The sequence below is a fragment of the Oryzias latipes genome, chromosome 16 (genome assembly GCF_053564925.1).
Source record: "Oryzias latipes strain Hd-rR chromosome 16, Olatipes_Hd-rR_3.1".
Lineage (NCBI taxonomy): Eukaryota > Metazoa > Chordata > Actinopteri > Beloniformes > Adrianichthyidae > Oryzias > Oryzias latipes.
This window is the reverse complement of record NC_136252.1, coordinates 16,231,285-16,251,388: the sequence shown is the minus strand read 5'-3', so window position 1 is coordinate 16,251,388 and position 20,104 is coordinate 16,231,285. Positions and strand designations below refer to the sequence as shown.

Genomic DNA, 20,104 nt, shown 5'->3' with positions numbered 1-20,104 from the left:
AAATTGTTTCATAACAACATCAAACTCTTCCAACTGTTTTTTATTCAATTGTCGCTTCAATTTCATCCCATCCAACACACTTTTCCTAAAGTGAGGATCTTGACGATATTTTCTAGAACTCAGTGCTTTAACATTTTCTCTATGAGTAACATTACTCTGATATTTTCTAGAACTCAGTGCTTTAACATTTTCTCTATGAGTAACATTACTCTGATATTTTCTAGAACTCAGTGCTTTAACATTTTCTCTATGAGTAACATTACTCTGATATTTTCTAGAACTCAGTGCTTTAACATTTTCTCTATGAGTAACATTACTCTGATATTTTCTAGAACTCAGTGCTTTAACATTTTCTCTATGAGTAACATTACTCTGATATTTTCTAGAACTCAGTGCTTTAACATTTTCTCTATGAGTAACATTAATCTGATATTTTCTTTTACTCATTTCCTTAACATTATGTTTGTGTAACAAATCAAATTTATACTTGCTTTTACTCCCATTTTTAACACGATGTCTGTGTAAATCATCAGTTCTGTATTTTGCAGAACTACGTTCTTTAACCCACATTTTATGCATAGCATTTTCCCTATATTTATTTTTACTCAATTCTAATGCTCTGGATCTACGCAAAGAATCAGATGCATATTTCCTTTTACTCATATCTTTTTTCTTCTGTTTATGCAGTTCACTTGTTTGATATTGCATTTTGTGGTAAAAAGATCTCCTTTTTTTTAGATACTTTGAAAAGGAAGATTCACCAACTGAATCACAACTAACATTATGTGGTTGAAAAGAACGACATCTTAACAGTGGTTTCTCAGAACAAATACTATTGCTTTTACACCAATTGGCACACCCAATTTTACCACTACAATGAACACAAACAACAACCTCGTAATATTTCTCACCACATTCTCGCAAATAAATTGCTTGATTTCCAAGTATTTTATTTACAGGGTTATACTTTCTCCATATGCTACCATTGTGTACAAAAATTTCTACTCCCAAAACATTTGAAGTAGCTTGAATGTCAATCTCACATACAAAACTGCCAACATATTTCATACGTGACTTTTGAATGTACTCAGACACTGTGGCATATCCTTTCTCCAGCAACTTCATATGAATGTCACTGTTCTTTAGCATAAACTTAACAACAGCCAGTCGAACTCTTCTATGACAATTTTCAGATCCACTAATGACTCGAGAAATAGCACGAAAAAAACTATTGCCATCATTTAATGTGACCTCTGTCTTACAAATAGAACCAAGCGTTACATTATTAGTTGGAATGTCTTCATACTGCTTCACAAAATCTAAATCAATATGTTTTGACAACAAAACTGCACTCTCAAACGACAATGGATAAAAACTGAAAGCATTTTCAACTAAATTGTTACTTTGATAAATTTCACTGTTTTGGTGATCATTGTTAACCAATGCACTAAACAAAACTTCATTACAATCACCAACTTCAGACCTGCCATGTTTAACACTCTTGCAATCTCCTTCTGACAGCATTTCTGAGTCTCTTTTGCGTTGCCTCATATTATGACCCAAATTATTTTTTTCCATAGATTTACACAACCCAAAACAACGCTGCTGCTGAAACATTTCAACGCAAGTTACAACTTCATAATGACACTCATTTATATTTTGCAAATATATGCCTTGTTTAGATATGGCCTTACGTTGACAGGCATATTTCAACCAACGTTCATTGTGAAATGTATACACACTCACACCCAAGTAGTCAGCTGTAGCTTGAATTTCAACCTCTGTAGCCCAACTACCAGAAAATCTCATTCTAGAAACATTGAGATATTCATCCACAGACATATTTTCAGATCTCAAAAGAGAACTATAATTTCCAACATTCTTTTGTAAATGTGTGACAACTGCACGTCTTAACTTTATGTGATTTTTCTCTGTACCACTAATAACTTTGGACACAGCCCTAAAAAAACAATTGCCATCGGCTACTATATGATCAGTTTGACATGGAATTCCCAACATATCAACCTCTAGAGGGTTAGAACAAGCAGTGTTTTCACAATGCACATTCAGTTGTTTACACAATGCTTGTGTAACATCAAAATCAACAGGGTAAAACTCAAGTTTCTTTGATGAAACATCAAGAAACTCAACATCCAAACTAGCTTCATTAGCATCATACCATTTTGTCTTCTTTGATTCACGTTGCACAGTAGAAAGCTTACGCTTTCTGTTACTTTCATGCAACGGTAAGGGACCAGTTTGAACATCTAAACTGCACCCGAAACCAAACTGTGACCCAGTATTTAATCCAGTTTTACAATCCTTCTCAAGCACACTTTGTTTATTTTTCTCACTATGATCATTGTCAGTAACAGCAACGGATGCAATTTCAAAAGCCATTTCTTTCCCTGCAAGTGAAATACTCAGGCAACAAATATAATTGTATAAATCATTAAGACTAGGAAGGTACATGATAATACTTCTTCCATTTACATCTGCCATTCCAGTACCACTGCGTGCATGTGAATCCACCACAGCATAATGGCCGTTTTCTGAAATAACAGCACAAGTACTACTGCCTATGGTCAAAAAACATGTTTTATACTTGACAAGCATGTGCTCCAGTCCCTTTTTAAGAGTTATCACTTCACCACTGTCAACAAATTTACCATTACTCACATTAACAATCCCAGAAACGTATTCACCATACTCAAACTTAAATAATTTACCATCAATTTCAGAATCCATGGGCAAATCAGGTACTGACAAAAACTTCAAATTTCCAGGGATGATTTTGTTTTCACACACCGAGGAGTAAAGCTGATCACCAAGAAACACAACATGGTCCAAGTCTGTTGCCTCCCACTCAAAAACACTACGATGCGTGTGTTTAGCCATACTCACCAGGGCTATTGCCATGCACTGCACACCTCTGTTTTGAAGCTGCCGATCTCCTTGATGAAAAGATCCCCTTACACAACGTTCTGTGTCAAATCTGTTACAATTGTTTTCATTTAAAATCACTGAAGATGATTTTTTTTTTAAATTACTGCCCTTTTTTCCAATTTTCAATGTATTTTTGCATTCCATTAACACTTTACATTTATCGCCAACCACAATTTTGTCATTTAACTCCTGAACATGTTCTTTTATAAAACCAGTCTGTCTTTTGCCCAAAACTGACTGATTCACACGTGCATCCTCTGCTCCCAAACCAAATGTATTATTACACCCGTCCCAAGAAGCTTCTTTCACAAACATTGAACTAATGCCAAACCATTCTGCATTCAAAGACTTTTTCAAGTTCCAAATGTGCAACATCAAGTCATTAAAGCAACTGTTGAAGACAGCCACAGATGTTCCAATATTAGAAAACATTCCAGATGAATCTCGTGCACCACAATCAACCACAACAAAATACTCTTTGTGATGAATGACAGCACAAACGAAACCCTGCAAATCCAACAAACACAGATCTTCCTCCATCAGTCGCTCCTGCATCATTTCATACAACAGTGAAAAATCTTCACTCTTTGAATCACCAGAATACACAGGCTCATTGATAGCAACATCCCAAATTCTTCCAAACACACTGAGCTTTTCAGAAACCTTGAATAACTTTTCGGAATTGTTCACACATCCATCACTTCCATTAAATGAACAAACCAACTGCACACCTTCATTTCTAATATTATCAACATCAGCGTCCCTCCATGTACACACTGGAGCAACAACATGGTTGATTGCAGCCACAACACAACATGTAAGCGATGTTGTACTATCACTTGAATTTGTCAATCTTACTTTCATTCCAGAAATCAAAGGCCTCTGTATTTGCTCCAGACAAACACAACCAGAAGTTTTACCTTCTTCCTGAACCTTACACACTTTGGTGCGACGCATATTAAATCCCTTCTTTCGTGGCATCTAAAAAAAAAATAAAAAAATGAAACCACCATTAAAATAAAATTCTCATTTCTATTATGTATACATAAAGCAATACATTTATACCACACAGACAAATAATCAAAAACATAAAATTAAATATTCAGACTATTGGAAAATAGTTATACACAAATAAATGTAACATGTGTCCTATAATACAGTGGTCCCCAACCCCCGGGCCGCAAATAATAAATAACTTACTTTACTTCCGGTTTATTTATATCTGAATCTGAAAGATGTTTTATTTTGAAAAGATGCCCGATTCTCTGTGTGACTGTCACACCCGTCTATGTCACCAGTAATGTATGGAAGCGATTCAGTAGCATTAATAAAAAGCAAAGTTAAAACCAGAAATGCTTTTTCATTTTCAAAAAGAAGCTGCATTTTGTTGACTCAAAAATAAAATGAAAAAACAATCCCCCAAAATGCTTTCTTTTCCTTCCTCAAAGCTTATTCTGTCACTTAATTAAAATGAAAATGGTATTTGACATTTCATTTTCAAGTCGTTCTCTGGTAAATGTGTAGCATAATTCATTTAGAAATGTTTAATTTGACCTTTAAAATGGATTAATAGAAATGCTTTTCTGATTTTCAAAATGAAGCTGCATTTTTTGACTCAAAATTAAAAAGAAAAAGCAATACTTCAAAATGCTTTATTTCCTTCCTCAACACAGCTTATTCTGTCACTTAATCAAAATGATAAAGAAAATGGTGTTTGACATTTCATTTTAAAAAAGGTCCACGGTAAATGTCTAGCAAAATTCATTTAGAAATGTCTAATTTGACAATTAAAATGGATTAACAGAAATGCTTTTTAATTTTGAAAATGTAGCTCAAAATTCAAATATAAAAGCAATATTTCAAAATGCTTTTTCATTTTATACTTCAATCCGCCTATTCTGTGTCATAATTAAAACGAAAATGCAAAGAGGGGATTGCATTTTAACATCCACCCTGCAAAACTTGGAGCAATATTCATTTCTTAAACACATTAGCAGAGGGGGGGTGGGGCGATGACGTCACTGCTTTCTCCGTGTGTACGGCCGCTGTCGCTGAGAGACCTGGTGTGTCTGTGTTCGCATTAAGATCACCTAAAACTGGGTCCTGTTCACAAACCGCTGGACCTGGCCTGCTCAAACCTGGATTCCTGGATCTTAATGCGAGAAATGCAGCAGAATGTTCCTTTAGCTCCCTCTTGAATCAGAAGCTGTGAATCCCAACCCAACTTCTTCAGCGTCGTCTGACCGCACGGATTTACAAACATATGATCAAGCAGAGCAGGCCTTTAATAATAATCATAACAGTAATAAAAGCACATTATGAAGATAGTCTCCTGCAGCTTCACGCTGAGTGAGTGTTTTTGGTCCAACCAGCAACCGTTTAGCATGGAGAAATCTGTCTGTTGATGGAGCTCCAGCTGTCAAACAGCAAATTTAGCTGCAAATAAATTTGTAAATATGTGAGAATTACATCAGTTTTTATTTTGTTCTGGACACCACTGGAAACACAAATTCATATGATGGTTTCTCGGATCATCGTAGCAGCATTTCCGCCTTCAGCGATCGGAGCTTCGCGCTCCGCTATGAAAAGGCAGCTGGCGGTCCGAAGATAAAAAGCTTGTCTGCGTGCGTCAGGAGGAGGACCGCAGAAGACGGACATGCTGCTAGTTAGTCCTGAGAAGCTGTGCAAACTCATCAGAAGTTCACAACCATCACAAAACCCTCTTCTCTGCCACTAACAGTCTGCTCCTGGTGCGTGTGTCTTTCAGCAGGCGGACACACGGAGAAAGCAGTGACGTCATCGCCCCGCCTCCCCTCTGCTAATGCTTTTAAGAAATGAATATTGCTCCAAGTTTTGCAGGGTGGATGTTAAAATGCAAATGCAATCCCCTCTTTGCATTTTCATTTTAATTATGACACAGAATAAGCGGTTTGAAGTATAAAATGAAAAAGCATTTTGAAATATTGCTATTATATTTGAATTATATTTGAATTTTGAGCTATTTGATGCAGCTACATTTTGAAAATTAAAAAGCATTTCTGTTAAACCATTTTTATTGTCAAATTAGACATTTCTAAATGAATTATGCTACACATTTACCATGCACCTTTTTTTAAATGAAATGTCAAATACCATTTTCTTTATCATTTTAATTAAGTGACAAAAAAGCTGTGTTGCAGTATAAAATGATAAAGCATTTTGAAGTATTGCTTTTTCTTTTTAATTTTGAGTCAAAAAATGCAGCTTCACTTTGAAAATAAAAAGCATTTCTATTAATCCATTTTAAATGTCAAATTAGACATTTCTAAATGAATTATGCTACACATTTACCATGGAACGTCTTGAAAATGAAATGTCAAATACCATTTTCATTTTAATTTTAATTAAGTGACAGAATAATCAGTGTTGAAGAAGGAAATGAAAAAGCATTTTGGTGGATGGCTTTTTCATTTTATTTTTGAGTCAAAAAATGCAGCTTCATCTTGAAAATTAAAAGGCATTTCTGGTTTTGACTTTGCTTTTTATTAATGCTACAGAATCGCTTCCATAGTAACACAGACCAAGGTGCTCCTCTCAGTCACGTGATAAGTTATCGCTAAAATAAAACCCAGGAGCTAGCAAAATGAGTAAAAAACAAACGTCTTTGGAAAGTTTTTTTTGCATAGGTGAAAAGGCCCAGCCAGGAGACAGAAGAGGAGCCTTCTACTTCCAGAAAAAAATAGCTACATTTTTCTTTTTTGCACCATGAGTGGCAGAAGGGGGGAGGATGATGAGAGCCATGCAATGTTCTATCCATGGGTGTCTAAATTAAAGCTGGGATGTGTGATGTCACACATCTGTTCCTCCTTCTGCGTGGCGTTGCTACAGTAATCCTCCACCAACATCTCAAAGACCTGTCCGTTAACTTAAAAAATGTGCAATCAAGTTTATTGAAACAAGGTTGGGGATCACTGCTATAATAGATTATTAAACACTGCAAATTTAACTTACCTTTACCAAACTCTTTAATGGCTTACAAAACACAACGTTCTCTGGAAAAAACAGCAAACAGCTCCTCTCTCTGTTGTCCAGACAAAGGTTTAGTCACTGGTGTGGAAGATCCCTCAGAGGAAAACTCTGGAGTTACAAATAAAAATGTAAAAGGAAAAACATTTAATTCAAACAAAAATAAATACATAAACAAACTTTAATAGACATGAAATGGTAGATGCTCTCTGGGAGGCTAATCCATAGAGGAGGTCCATTAAAACTGAATGAGGCCTTGCCGTGTGTTTTAACTTTTGGGATAACCAAAAGGCCTGTATCAGAGGACCTCAGGGTCCACAGGGGATCATACATTAAAATCATATCAGACAAATATGAAGGCCCAAGACCATAAAAACATTTATAAACTAATAATAACGTTATCAATCCTAAAGCGAACAGGAGGCCAAGCAGCCATTTTAAAATCTGTGTGTGTTCCTGCAAATATATTCATACTGGCTGCCACACTTATAGATTATATGAAAACATTTATACACAAATAAATTTAACATGTGTCCTATGAAATTATTAAACACTGAAAATTTAACTTAAAACCTAAAAAGTACAAAATAGGTTGGAACTGATCTTCAGTGGAAATACTCACGGGTCGGCACGCGTTCAAAATGTATTATATGTGAACTGCTATGTATTTGATCAATTAGAAAGGAGTTTCACTGGTTAATGTGGTTTAAAAACCGTAAAAACTACATTCGAATATTTAATTGAGAACTACAAAGATGGTGGATAGACTACAAAAAAAAACGATCTCTGAAACTGATAGAAACTTGTTGTTTGTCGACCAGTATCGATTCTACATGTCATTTTGTACATTTGTGTCCGTTTAAAAAGAAAATTCGTCGGTTGGTTTGCTTTGAAAAGTCTTTTTAAAATTACGTTCGAAACAAAATGCCCGCCATCACTTCCGGTTCAACGAAGTAAAAGGTCAAATTATTTGCGTTCGTCTAATCAATTTTAAGCAACTTTTACGGTTTTTTATTCAATAAAATTGATAATCAGAAGGTGAGTAGTCGTTGTGGCGATGTAAAAAAGTGTCGATGGTCGATTAAAGTAATGGTTCGTTTACAAGTCGCGGGAAAATTCATAATGGTCGTGACAAACCTCGAGTCAAATTGAAGGCGTCCTCGGCGCAGTGCGTCTGGCAAGGTCGAGTTCTTCTCACTGGGGGTCCTGTAGTCTTCCTTGCTGGTCAGGAGCGTCGAAGATCGAAGTGCAGAGGAAATGAGAAAGTTCTGAAAAGAACTGATTTGCTCAAATTCGGCAAGCTTCAGCGAAATTCTCTGTGGGGTGTGATTCTCCAGTCGTCCAGCAGGGGTCGAGCAGAGGGAGTACTCAGACGAAAATGCCCTGCCTTCAATGGCTTGACCAGCTGCTTGACTTGTGGTTTTTCCCATCATGCATTTTATCGTTCGTATTTGATGAAGTAGATTGATTACATGTTATTGCTTTCATGAAATAATAGAAGTTCTACTTCGTTTAGTTCCGTATGTATGTGTAGAACATTTTATAGTAATTATTTTATTGATCATTAGTCCGTTAGGGAACATTGTAGCTGTTGGGTTTGTGCCCCATTGGCATGAGTTCTCCCATGGACCAATCAGACAGCTCCGTTTTTAGTTTGATCCCAAGGGTTAAAATCTAATAAAATTACATTCCAATCCCAAAGTGGTGGTGTGTTGTCTTCTTTGTGTTATGTCTGTGTTCAAAAAAATGTTTTGTGGGTGATTCTGTTAGATACATCTCACAAGAAACGTTTGCTATTCAGGGGTTGTGACGTCATACTTCCCATGATGCTTTGCTGGTGGGGGAAGCCTGCTGCATGTGAACTTTGTCAAAGAACAACAAAATCTTTTACAGCATAAATACTTAACGGTCACCTGCTACCTAGAGGCCGAATTGTAATCCCTTTGACTCTCTCTGGTGGACTTTTCTTAGAAGTTCAATCGGCTGCTTTATTTAAGTTGAGAAATCTTCATATCTATAAATATAAAGAAGTCTAAAAAATTTTTCAAAACACAACTGCCCTTACAGACAATTAAAAGAGGAGTTGAAATGTATAACACGGTGAAGGAGTTTTTGTGCAGAAAAAGTACCATTAGTAAAGCTGGTAGCAGTGACTGCAGACGGGGCTCCTGCTATGATCAATAGACAAACAGGTTTCATCACTCACTGTAAAGCTGACCCAGACTTTCCAAAATGTCTGCATTACTGCTGCTTCATTCACCAGCAGGCCTTATGTGCACAAGTGATTGGCTCTGGACACATGATGACTCCTATTGTGAAAATCAACACCTCAGCGGCAAAGCAAAACAGCACAGGATTTTCAAGGTGCTATTGGAGGAGATGTCTGCTGAATATGGTGAATTTGAATTTGGTGAATCTGAACTTGCATTTTTGACTGAAATTACTGAAAAACTAAATCACTTGAACTTCGAGCTGCAAGGCAATGGCAAAACTATATTTTATTTATGGAACAGCCTGCAGTGTTTCTTGAGGGGATCTTTTCTGCCAGGAAACTTCAGGAGTTTGACAGAAAGGTGACCAGCTGTGCAGCTGTTTGTGTACAGGGAGAGTAACAGGGGTGAAAGGACACAGCCCTGGGGGGATCGGGTGCTTGTGGTCCGAGTATCTGAGACGAGCTTCCCCAGCCTCACATACTGCTGTCTGTCCGTCAGGAAGTCTGTGATCCACCTGCAGGTGGAGTCAGGCACATTCATCTTGGAGAGTTTTTAATACCAAAGATGTATGAAAGACATACCGAAAAAATATGTCTTTCAGTGTTTAACTGGCTGTCTTTGGATTATGCATGCCTGAGTAATGGCCATTCTTACTACTCATCTCTCTGTTCACTGCTTGCTAATTTACATAGCAGGGGTCCCAGCAGGAGGGGGCGGGGTTGTAACACGACTCCTTCAGCAGAGCCAGGCTGAGAGAGGCTTTGACATGTAAGATGTTAGATGTTAGAATGCCAGATGTTAGAATGACCAGTTCATTTTATATCTATGAAAATATTCAGGGAGCTATGGGACATGTTCAGCTTTAGGTCTGTGAAAATTGGTGTCGATTGTTGAAACATAAGTTACCATAAAAAAAATGTTTGTTTGGAGTCTAGACAGATTTAACACAGGTTTTTGGATGAAAAGGATTTTTTATAAATCATCTGTTACACTTTTAAGTCTGAAAAAAATATGGAAGGCAGCAAACACAGATCCCTACCGTTTTTAATTTTTTTGTGCTGATATTTGAAAGATAAGTTATGCAAAAAAATAGGTGTTTGCAGTTTTGCCTAAAAAGACGTTTTCGGACCTTTTTGGATGTAATGCTCTCTAAGATGTCACCTGTAACTTCAATCATTCTGAATTTTTTTAGGAAGCAGTAGCACATAAATGCCTATGAAAGTTGAATTCTTGGTGCTGATAACCTAAACAGAATTTATGCTAAAAATCTTTGTTCAGTCCAAAATTTCATTAAAAAAATCAAGTGATGAAGTTTCTCGTAGACCCTATAGTGTTACATATCAAAGCTGGAGGTTATTAAAGGCATCTAATTCTGAAATCTCAGCTTCCTGAGACAAACGGCTGATTTATAATAAATTTCTATTATTTGGGTGCACATAATCGACCACTTCCTGTTACGCAGGCACCGTCAGGTGTACACCCATGAAACTTTACATGATGAGAGAGGACCCTTCTGAGTATCTCCAGTTTTAATTTCATGCACATCGGACAAAGCAAAGAGAAAATACAGGGCAGAATGTGCCCAATGCAATAACTAGGTGGCGCTATAGAGCTCGTCCAAGATTGTCATATCCATGGGTTCAGAATAGAAGCTTCATCATATCCATTGAATTTCAGTGAGATTGGACAAGGAATGTGCACGTGAGAGCAACTTTTGTGTGCATAGCGAGATGCCCAACTTTGCCGCTCTGTCACGACCACACCCCCGCATTGAAAGTTATGGTTTTTTGTCAGAGTAAACTTCAATGGCTTTTCAACAGGTGGACGTCATTTTCAGGTGTGTCGGCTCATCCTACTCGGAGCAGTGATGCTCCAAGTAAAACATGTCATTTCCTCTTGCCAGCAGGTGGCGCTACACTTTTTCCAGATTTTTTCACTGCAGATGTGTTCAGAGTCAGACTACAATCATGCACATCAATTTTGGATCAGATTGGATTATGCATGGCTGAGTAATGGCCATTTTTCTTTTCATGGCGTGTTTTCGAAACGACCTCCAATTTTGACGCGCCGCCATGGTCAAAAACATCCATAAAAACTTAAAAGCTTTGCAATTTAACATCGGACATGTGTCTAGTTTACAAAACCAAAGTTTGGAGTCATTACTCTCAAATCTCTAGGAGGAGTTCGTTCTAGAGCGAGGCCTGCAAATGACCAAAATACAGCAAAAATGACATATTGTCATCAAAATATCAGACTTCCTGTGCGACTGACAGCTTGGTCCCAAGAGACTTTTTTGTAGGTTTCTATCCGATGAACATGCCCTGTTAAAATCAGGTTTGTACTATAAAGCATATGGAGGTGCTCGCGAAAACAAATTTTGCAGGTGGCGCTATCGAGCCATTTTTGTTTACCTATGCCGTTCTCCTATAAAATATGAAATTTTTCGCGACTCCTGATGTGTATACAAAATTTGGTGAGTTTTGGGGTATGTTAAAGGCCTCAAAAAGGCGACGGAAAAGTCGGAAGAATAATAATAATAATAATAATAATAATAATAAACCTAACAGATACAATAGGGTCCTTGCACTCCGTGCTCGGGCCCTAATAATAATAATAATAATAAACATTCGAATTACAATAGGGTCCTTGCACTCCGTGCTCGGGCCCTAATTATTTCAAACTGTGAGAGCTTAAGCATGTTCCGTCCTTAAGATGTAAGGCTTTGGCCTTTTACATGGCTGCCTTGCAGGACAGTTTTAAGGGCCTAACACAGATTTTATTGGTGTGATCTAAAAAGAGATACTGCAGCCTCTGGTTTTGAGCTACTGTAAGTGTGTGTGAGTAAATCACCGCGGAGGGTATGACCCTGACCATAGACAAGATGTAGTTTCAAGAGATAGGAGGTCAACCTGCTCAGGATTTTTTTTTTTTATATTGAAAGGACAGATAAAAGTAAAATGGTCTTCACCTTATCTATCGTCTGCAAAGTCCTTCATGATTTTTTAGCATTCATTTTACACCAACACAGTTGTAAAGTGGAAACAGTGCTGCTAAGTTGCAATGTCTTGCTGAGAAAACAAACAAATTACATGCCTAAAGCAACAATAATTATTTTACCCATGATAGGGTACACAGTTGTAGAAGGTGCAGTGCCAATGAAGCAGAATTCATAATCAGAATTAGTTAATATATAAGGCACACTTTGGTTTTTAGAAAAAAAGTAAGCCTTTGAAGTGCATCTCATAGTGCAAAAAATACAGTAAATCGAATTTGAACGCAGACGTCCTAATTTATGTAATCTGATGGTACAATGGGGAAAATTCAGAAAGACCACAGCCCACAGTAGATCAGTTGCTGTTTCTCCAAATGCCTTCGAATGTCGAGTATCTACACCCTGAACTGTCTGAACGCCCTTGACTGGACAAGTAACTGATTGATCTATTTGCAGCAGTTTTATCCCCACAGTCATACGCTGGTGGACATGTCACAGGCAGGTTGGGGGTTTAATATCTCACCCAAGGACTCGATAACACACAGAAAAGCTAGAGATAAAACCATCTTTTTCAGAAACGACACGATAGTACTTGAGCCAAAACCGTGTTACTCCATTTCACACTGACAGCGTCATAATTCTGTTCAAATTTTAGCATTAAAGCATTTAGACATAAATCACATGTAAGCTTAAGATTATTTGGTTATCAGTTAGTGATGGCTTAGAAATATGAGTATTTCACAAGTGATGCAAATGTTGTTTTTGGTTATGCAACTCACTGGTTCCACAAGATCATTTCTGTTTTTTTAAACTACTGTATATGAGCTTTTTCAGAAGAAGTCTTTACTTTTTTGCCACAATAGCAGTATTAATAAGTTTTTGACACTTGTCTGCTCTGAAAATGGGAATTTGAATCAATAGTTGGGTCATATCAAAGTCTCAGAAAGTGGGTCCTTATGTTTCCCCACTTGACACCCAGCATCAAGGGCTGAAGTGGGAGGTTAAAACACCAAATGGTTTCTGAGTGCAAATGGAGCTTCTCCGTTCTGGTGTCACTTACCGGTATTCGATTAAAAATACCTGTAATTTTTATTATTAAAAAAATCCCTTACCTTCACAACATAGGTGTCAAAAATGTAGTCTAATAAATACATTATAAAATTACTCTATCTAGCCAAAGAACAACAGGACAAACACCTTTTGGCTCTGTGAAAAAAAAAAAAAAAACAGGATTAACCAGAATTATGAGAATAACAACAAAAGAAATTAAGAAGTTTGGGTCTATAGAGTCCAACAAGAAATGTGACTTTGTAACTTAAGTCAAAAAAGCCTTAAATGTTAGGCTGTTTGTATTACAAGAGTTACAGAACATGTACGGAGTAAAACACTAAAAAAACATTATTAGTGGCTTGCATGACCATATTTTAGTGGACCCTGTAGTAGTAAAGTACAGTACATTACTTTTAGAAGAAGTTTCTCTGTCATGACTAGAACGCGGAGCGGACCCAGATGCTGAAACCCAGAAGGGAGAGTGATAAGTAAGATGTTTATTAGAGTTCTTGGTTGATCCTGGGGGGCTGTGGGTAACATGGCTGCGGCTCTTGATTGGAGGGTCTGGTACCGTTCATGGCGAGCTCCCTGAGCGAGGGGCGAGACAGAGTTCGTGGCTTGAGTTCTAGGTGCGTGGCGTGGCTGGAGATCTTGAGTAGCACTGTGACTTGGTTGGGTTCGTGGCGTGGCTGGAGATCTTGGGGAGCACAGAGACTGTGGCTCACAATGGCAGGTGGCGTCAGCGATGGGGAGCTGTGGCTTCTGCTGCTCGAGGTGGTAAGGCTCAGGTGACACTCGTGGCATGAAGTGAAAACCTGAAGTGCAGAGGACAAAACAAGATTAGCTTCAGGAGACTAGGCACCATCAGGGTTAACGGACTGGCGAAGAATGATGAAGCTGGGTCTCCATAAGTAGCAGGTGTCTTGATGAGTAGAGTGGTCACAGCTGAGAGTGATGAGCAGCAGAGCAGGAGGGGGAGGAGTCTGACAGGCCACCATGACATCGTCCTAACACTGGTGAAAACAAATAGGCATTTTAGCCATAACTGTGTAGACCCGTTAACATTGCACTAGTAAGTTTTGATCTCTGCATAATTATCCAGTAACAGCTTTATGCTGTGTTGATTGGTCTTGTTTTGAGAGTAATTACTAATTCTCACCTTGAGCTTTTGCAAGAAAACAATAAATAGACATCAAATGAAGAAATATTATATACATATAAAACCAAAAGAATATTTACATACATAAATGGCAGATTAAAAATATTTTGGAAACTACATTAAAACAAAGAACATCAACATTAATTTGCATGCAGCACTCAAAAACATGTTTGTCTTTGTGATCTTGTTTGCTAAAGTGTCAGTGAAAAGCCTCGGGTCATCTGAAACAAATATTCCTTATGTATAGCATTTGGCATCTTTATGTAGCTCACATTTCCTCATTATTTGTTTTGAGTCAAGAGAAAAACATTTCCTGTGGTTACTTGCCTTATCAGCCCAAGCTGCATCTTGTTTTAGGCTCTAAGTGAATTGTATGTGTTTGATTACTGCAGCAAAACTATAATGAAAATCTGGTAGGTTTTTTAGTCCATTTAGACATTCATAAATCCCCTTTTTTTGCAGGGATTTTAGATTAGTTGGTGGGATTCCTTTTGTTTTTGGTCACCCTCATAGCATTGTTTTTATTTTAACTTTTGTGGTAGCTTGGTTTACACATAACCAGTTGGATAATGATGCACCTGCATAAAACTGTTTAATATAAGCTTAAGTTTTCATTCGTCAGACAACATATGAACTCTCTGGAGGGCGTGTAGCTGATCCATTCCTACAGCAAGCTCAATTAAAAGAAGAGTCAGAAGGATTTTGAGCTCATGCACACTTCATCAGAAGATGTTGCTTCCTCTTCTTCTTTCACCTTCACACTTTATTCTGCTTTACAGTCTTTTCTATCAGTGCAGGTATTCGTGACCTATTGCTACACTATACAAACCCTTAAAGAGTTTGTTGCCATAAATACATAAATCTTTTCATTTTATATCGTGAAATTTCATAGTTTATTTCATCTCTGGGAGAATAACTGAAATTAAATTTAGAAAAGAAAATAAAAATGTTAATACTTGGTGTACTACATGGTGAATTTGATTACAGTGCAGTATGATAGAACTATATACAATGCATCCCTCTAGTTGCATGGAATGTTAAGCCTTCCTCATGTGCACCACTGATAAGCCTCCTTTTAGAATCTTGCATCCCCTGAAAGTGCAGCGTAACAAAGGGAAAGTCACAGAGCTCACCGTTACATTTCAAAAATGTTCTATGCCGAAACATGATGAATAACCTCAGGAGAACATGCCATGTTCTTTTTCAATGGGTCAAGGCTTTGTACTGGGGTGTGTAACGGATGGCCTGCAACATGCTTAGGTCAAACAGTCTAGGCGGGTGCTGTGCTGAAGGACTTTGCCTATTAGAAGCGGAAATTAGAAGGTACTTTAAGTGGTTTCTTGATAACACAACACTTGAAACCCATAAAAGGAAGAATTCTTGATGCAACTGCTGCAGAGATCTTACAAGACGTTCCAACTGACGATAAAAGAAGTCTTTCTTTTTTTATAGATTTGGAGCTGGTTGTAGGGTTACCCTGTGGTAGTGGTTGAAACGGTCTATTTCTTTACTGTGGCAGACAGGAAGCAGTTGGCAAAATGTTCCATCATGGGTGAAGAGCCATCTCAGACATTCAGACATTGTTAGTAATATTGATCACATTTTACTTGATATATGTTGTACTCAATGCATACTCTAAGGTCACGTGCAGGCCTTTATTTACTTAGTAAATCCTTTATTTTAATATAAAAAACATTTTTTTTAAATCTACTCCTGAGAAAAGCAAAGGGATTTAATAAGCTCTTTAGAGACATCCAACAGCAAAAAAGATTCACAGGGAATAAAAAGCGCTAAGATCTCAGAAAAGCCATGAAGTCTAGAAGAAGATATATATTTTATATTTTCAGTTTGGCTGTTTAAAATGTAAAAAATGACCAGAACACAAATCCAGGTTTAATAAGGTCATTACCAAGACACGAAAGATGTTTCACAACCATCTGAATGCAAACTGACATTACAAGCACATTTTTCAGCATACATTTCTGCAGTGAATGAAAAATTCCTACCAAAAAAATGTAATTTATCTAAAAAAAAAATAGCACAAAAACCTGATTTTATTATCTGTAGAAGTACTAGATGTGCATTTTTTAAACATTATGAAATAATTCAAGTTTCTCTTTAAAGACGAAAAGGCATAAACATGTTTTTTAAACGGAATTCTGTTACCTGTTTTCTCATTTTCTCCTACCTTGCTGGTTGCTTTTATCTGCTATTTACCTTCAGAGTGCATGCAAGTACACATTCAACAGAAGTGCAGTTGGTCATTTCCCAGGTAGGAGTGTGACCTGAATGTTGGCTTTCTTTTTTTTGAGAGGAAAAAAGAAAGTAAAGAAAGGCAGTTAAACTCTATGAAACTACCACAGTCTTTGCCCTTGCACACAGTTTAGCTGGGTTACAGACACTCTCTTGTCCCAGAGCCAAAGGTGGCTGGCCAGGCCAAACATCTCCTATTCCCTGCTAATGAAATCCTGATTAAAGCCCCCCCTGCTCAGCTTGATTCCACACATTCTCTCTGACACACAAACACACATGTTCAGACACCCACCTCTTCAGGGTTCAGCTGCTCTCGCTCACACACTCACACAGGGATTATACACAAAAAACACTCCTATTGTTGGACTCCAGTCAAATAACTTTTTGGAGCTCTCATGCTTTTATCAGAGCTGTCTCAGTAATTATGTGTGTGTACTGCATGTGTGTGTGTGTGTGTGTGTACTGTATAGGTGTGTGTAAATGTGTGTCTGTGTGTATTTGGGGGCGCACATAAGGCTACTCTGGCATTGTTTGCTGCTGATTGCAGAGAATCTGTCCAGTGAAAACTTTTGCTAATGTTCCTTTAAAGGAAGCCCTTTTGGTATTTATTTTTCTCTTTCATTTTTATCAAAACTGCTGCAGCAAAGAGCATTGCTGCATGGGAAAAAAAAACAAGAAAATGTATTTGATAAATTGATTTAATTATTTTCAGGAATGTATCTTAACTTTTCTAGAAACAGCTAAGCATCATGATAATATTGAAATAGTCATGTATGTTAGTTTACAAATAGTTATTGTCCACTTCTTAGCGATGTTACATAGACCAACAATGTTATTTTTTACATTTATTTGAACAATGTGCTTTTGCCTCCTGTCTGGACTTTAAAGTCGCACTCCAATCATCTTCCTGATCTCAATTTACCCAATTTGAATAAAGAAAGTCCCAGAAATGCAGTTTTAAGCTGAATTTGTTTCATATATGCCCACCATCATCAGAAAAAAGCTACACAAACATGTTTTCTAGGAAAATGAAGGAATAATAAAAAAAAGGGTAATGTTACCAGCACAAATAGTGATGAAAAATCATGTTGGCCACACATAATACGTGCAGCCAAGATGCACATTGCCGGTATATATTGTAAGTGCATCTAAGGCTGCATTTTGTTGTTGGCTGCACGCATATAAATTTTAACATAAAGTTAAAGTCCCCATCATCTGTCACGCACCTAGGTGTGTGAAATGTGTTTGATTTGATGTGTGTTTGCATTTGATTCATCCCCTGGAGGAGCGGTGAGCTGCAGAAACAGCCACGCTCAGGAACTCTTTGGTGGTTTGATCCTACCCTCAACCGTAATCCTAACCTTAACCCTTCCTCTAGGTCCTTGCGGTCAAGAAAAATGTTCAGGGCTGGCGGCACGTATTTTGAAAATTTCGAGTGAATAGACACTTTCAGAAAAAAGAAAAAAGAAAATGAGTTGATTTAGTTGGAACATGCCTCTGCTGAATGTGTGAGTGTTGAGAAATGGGTACCAGTGTGACAAAGTTCTGAAGGGGTTTGTGTGTGCAGCTGTTGGTGGCAGTTACTGTGCTGCTGATACTGGCACAGCTGAACTATAGGTAGATTAAGTGAGCCACCAGAGCAGCATCAGTGATACCGCTCATAGAGTAATCATTGCTCTGACATCTTAGCAAAACACTGTGATGCACAGTGTCGTTACCACTGTGAAGACATACACTTTATTTTTTTGTGCTGGACTAAACTTTGAATAAAAGAAATGCACAAAACTCAGGCTAAATAAGTGGAGCCCCCCTGAGTTGTTGCTCTGTAATAGTTTGTAACAGTTGATTTATAATTTCAAGGATTAAACAAAGTGCGAGGTGAACTCCAGTAGCGTGTTTTCATTTACGCTGAACCATCGGAGAGGACAGACTCATTTGTCTGCCGCATGCGGTACGGCAGCAATCTGCATTTTTTATTGATTTGATTTCCTGTATGAATAATTAAGATCTTAAGGGGCAGGTTCTTCATGTGCATGCTTGCATCTTTGTACGCACACGCTCACTTGGATTTACAAGTGTAGTTTGTAAGTACATCTTTTTCCCGAAATTCAGTTTGTACATTTAAAGGGACAGTGTCAATTCATGAGTCTGCAGAGGTGCTTGTATTTTATTTTAAAGGCCTAGTACTTGTGTTTGTGTCTTTCTCATGGTTTCTGCTGACATCTGTGCTGGTTTGATAATTGACCTGACTTTAGCAATCGTCTTTTTGACGCCATTAGAAAATCATTCCTGCAGGCGGTTTCATGAAGGAATTGAGTTTTGCTAAATGTTAAAGTTGTGGTAAAGCTGAATTCAGGTACTATGTCAGACAAAATTTGTCAAGATGATGACAGAAACGCCTCTACCTCAAATAAATAAATAAATAAATCACTTCAAAAACTACAAATGCAATAAAACATATCCTTGCGGGAAAACCCTCAGAATCAGTGCACAAAAGTCAAATAAATTAACACAATCAAAAGTAGCTAAGTGAAATGGAAATTAGTTTAACCTTTTTTATGTTTAAGTTCCAATGCAATCATTCTTTGATCTTTTTAAAAGCATTCCCAGTGGTCTTTTATTTATCATTCTGCCAATTTTAGGCTCAATAAAAAAAAAAAAAAAGTGTTTTTTTCTCAGACATAGTTTTTGCAGTTTATTTATATATATATATATATATATATATATATATACAAATATATAAAAATTCCATATTATGATCACAATTCAATGAATACTTACCAGGACAGATACTAAAACACTAACACACACACAAACACACTGGCTATATACTTGTATTAGATGCAGTCTAACAGGACCACTCTGTGGCAGCAAATCTAACTGTAGCACTCTTATCCATGCCAACCATGGAATTACCCTCTCAGTGGAGGTCTCTCTGAGTCTTTCATGGCACTGTCACACTGAAGCCGTGGCAGTCCCTCAACAAGTACCAGTACTCTGTCAGACCCGCTAGGATACACAGCACACAATAACTGTATTACAGGATTTTAACACAAAAAGTGATTATGTCAGTGCGGAGTATCCTAAAAAGATGTACTGATAGTTTTAGTCTTTGATTTTCAGTCCAGCTCCAGTTTAAAACATACAAAGATTTGAAATAAAAAATGATTGTCATTATTTTGTAGAAGGATGGTCGGTCAAACACTGCAACATTTCTAGAAGGAAGGACAATGGAAAGCAATTAAGAAGTACCCTTATAATAGGAAATGTCTTTGAAACATAGGAACCCAATAGATTGTCAGCGTATCAGACAAAAGTAAAAAAAAAAAAAATCATAATTTTAGAAACAAAACGGCTTAGTGAAATCATCTAAGAACAGATTGAAATAAAAAAAACCAAGAAAAGGGAAAATATGTCCGGAAAAAGTGTGGATCGGCGAAGCATTGAGAAAACAGCATCTAAACAAACTTTTTTTTGCTTCTAAAG

General features: G+C 37.3%; 1 protein-coding gene and 1 long non-coding RNA gene across 6 annotated transcripts in view; one reads left to right on the top strand and one right to left on the bottom strand.

Moving 5' to 3' along the window:
* Positions 1–20,104, top strand: part of LOC101166080 (RNA-binding motif, single-stranded-interacting protein 3) — a 160,302-nt gene that overhangs the window by 22,434 nt on the left and 117,764 nt on the right. The window lies entirely within an intron of this gene.
* Positions 595–10,096, bottom strand: LOC144984544 (uncharacterized). The gene is made up of 3 exons (XR_013648330.1): positions 8,089–10,096; positions 6,937–7,062; positions 595–3,927 (listed from the first exon to the last, which is right to left on the bottom strand). It is a non-coding gene; the product is annotated as an uncharacterized LOC144984544 (long non-coding RNA).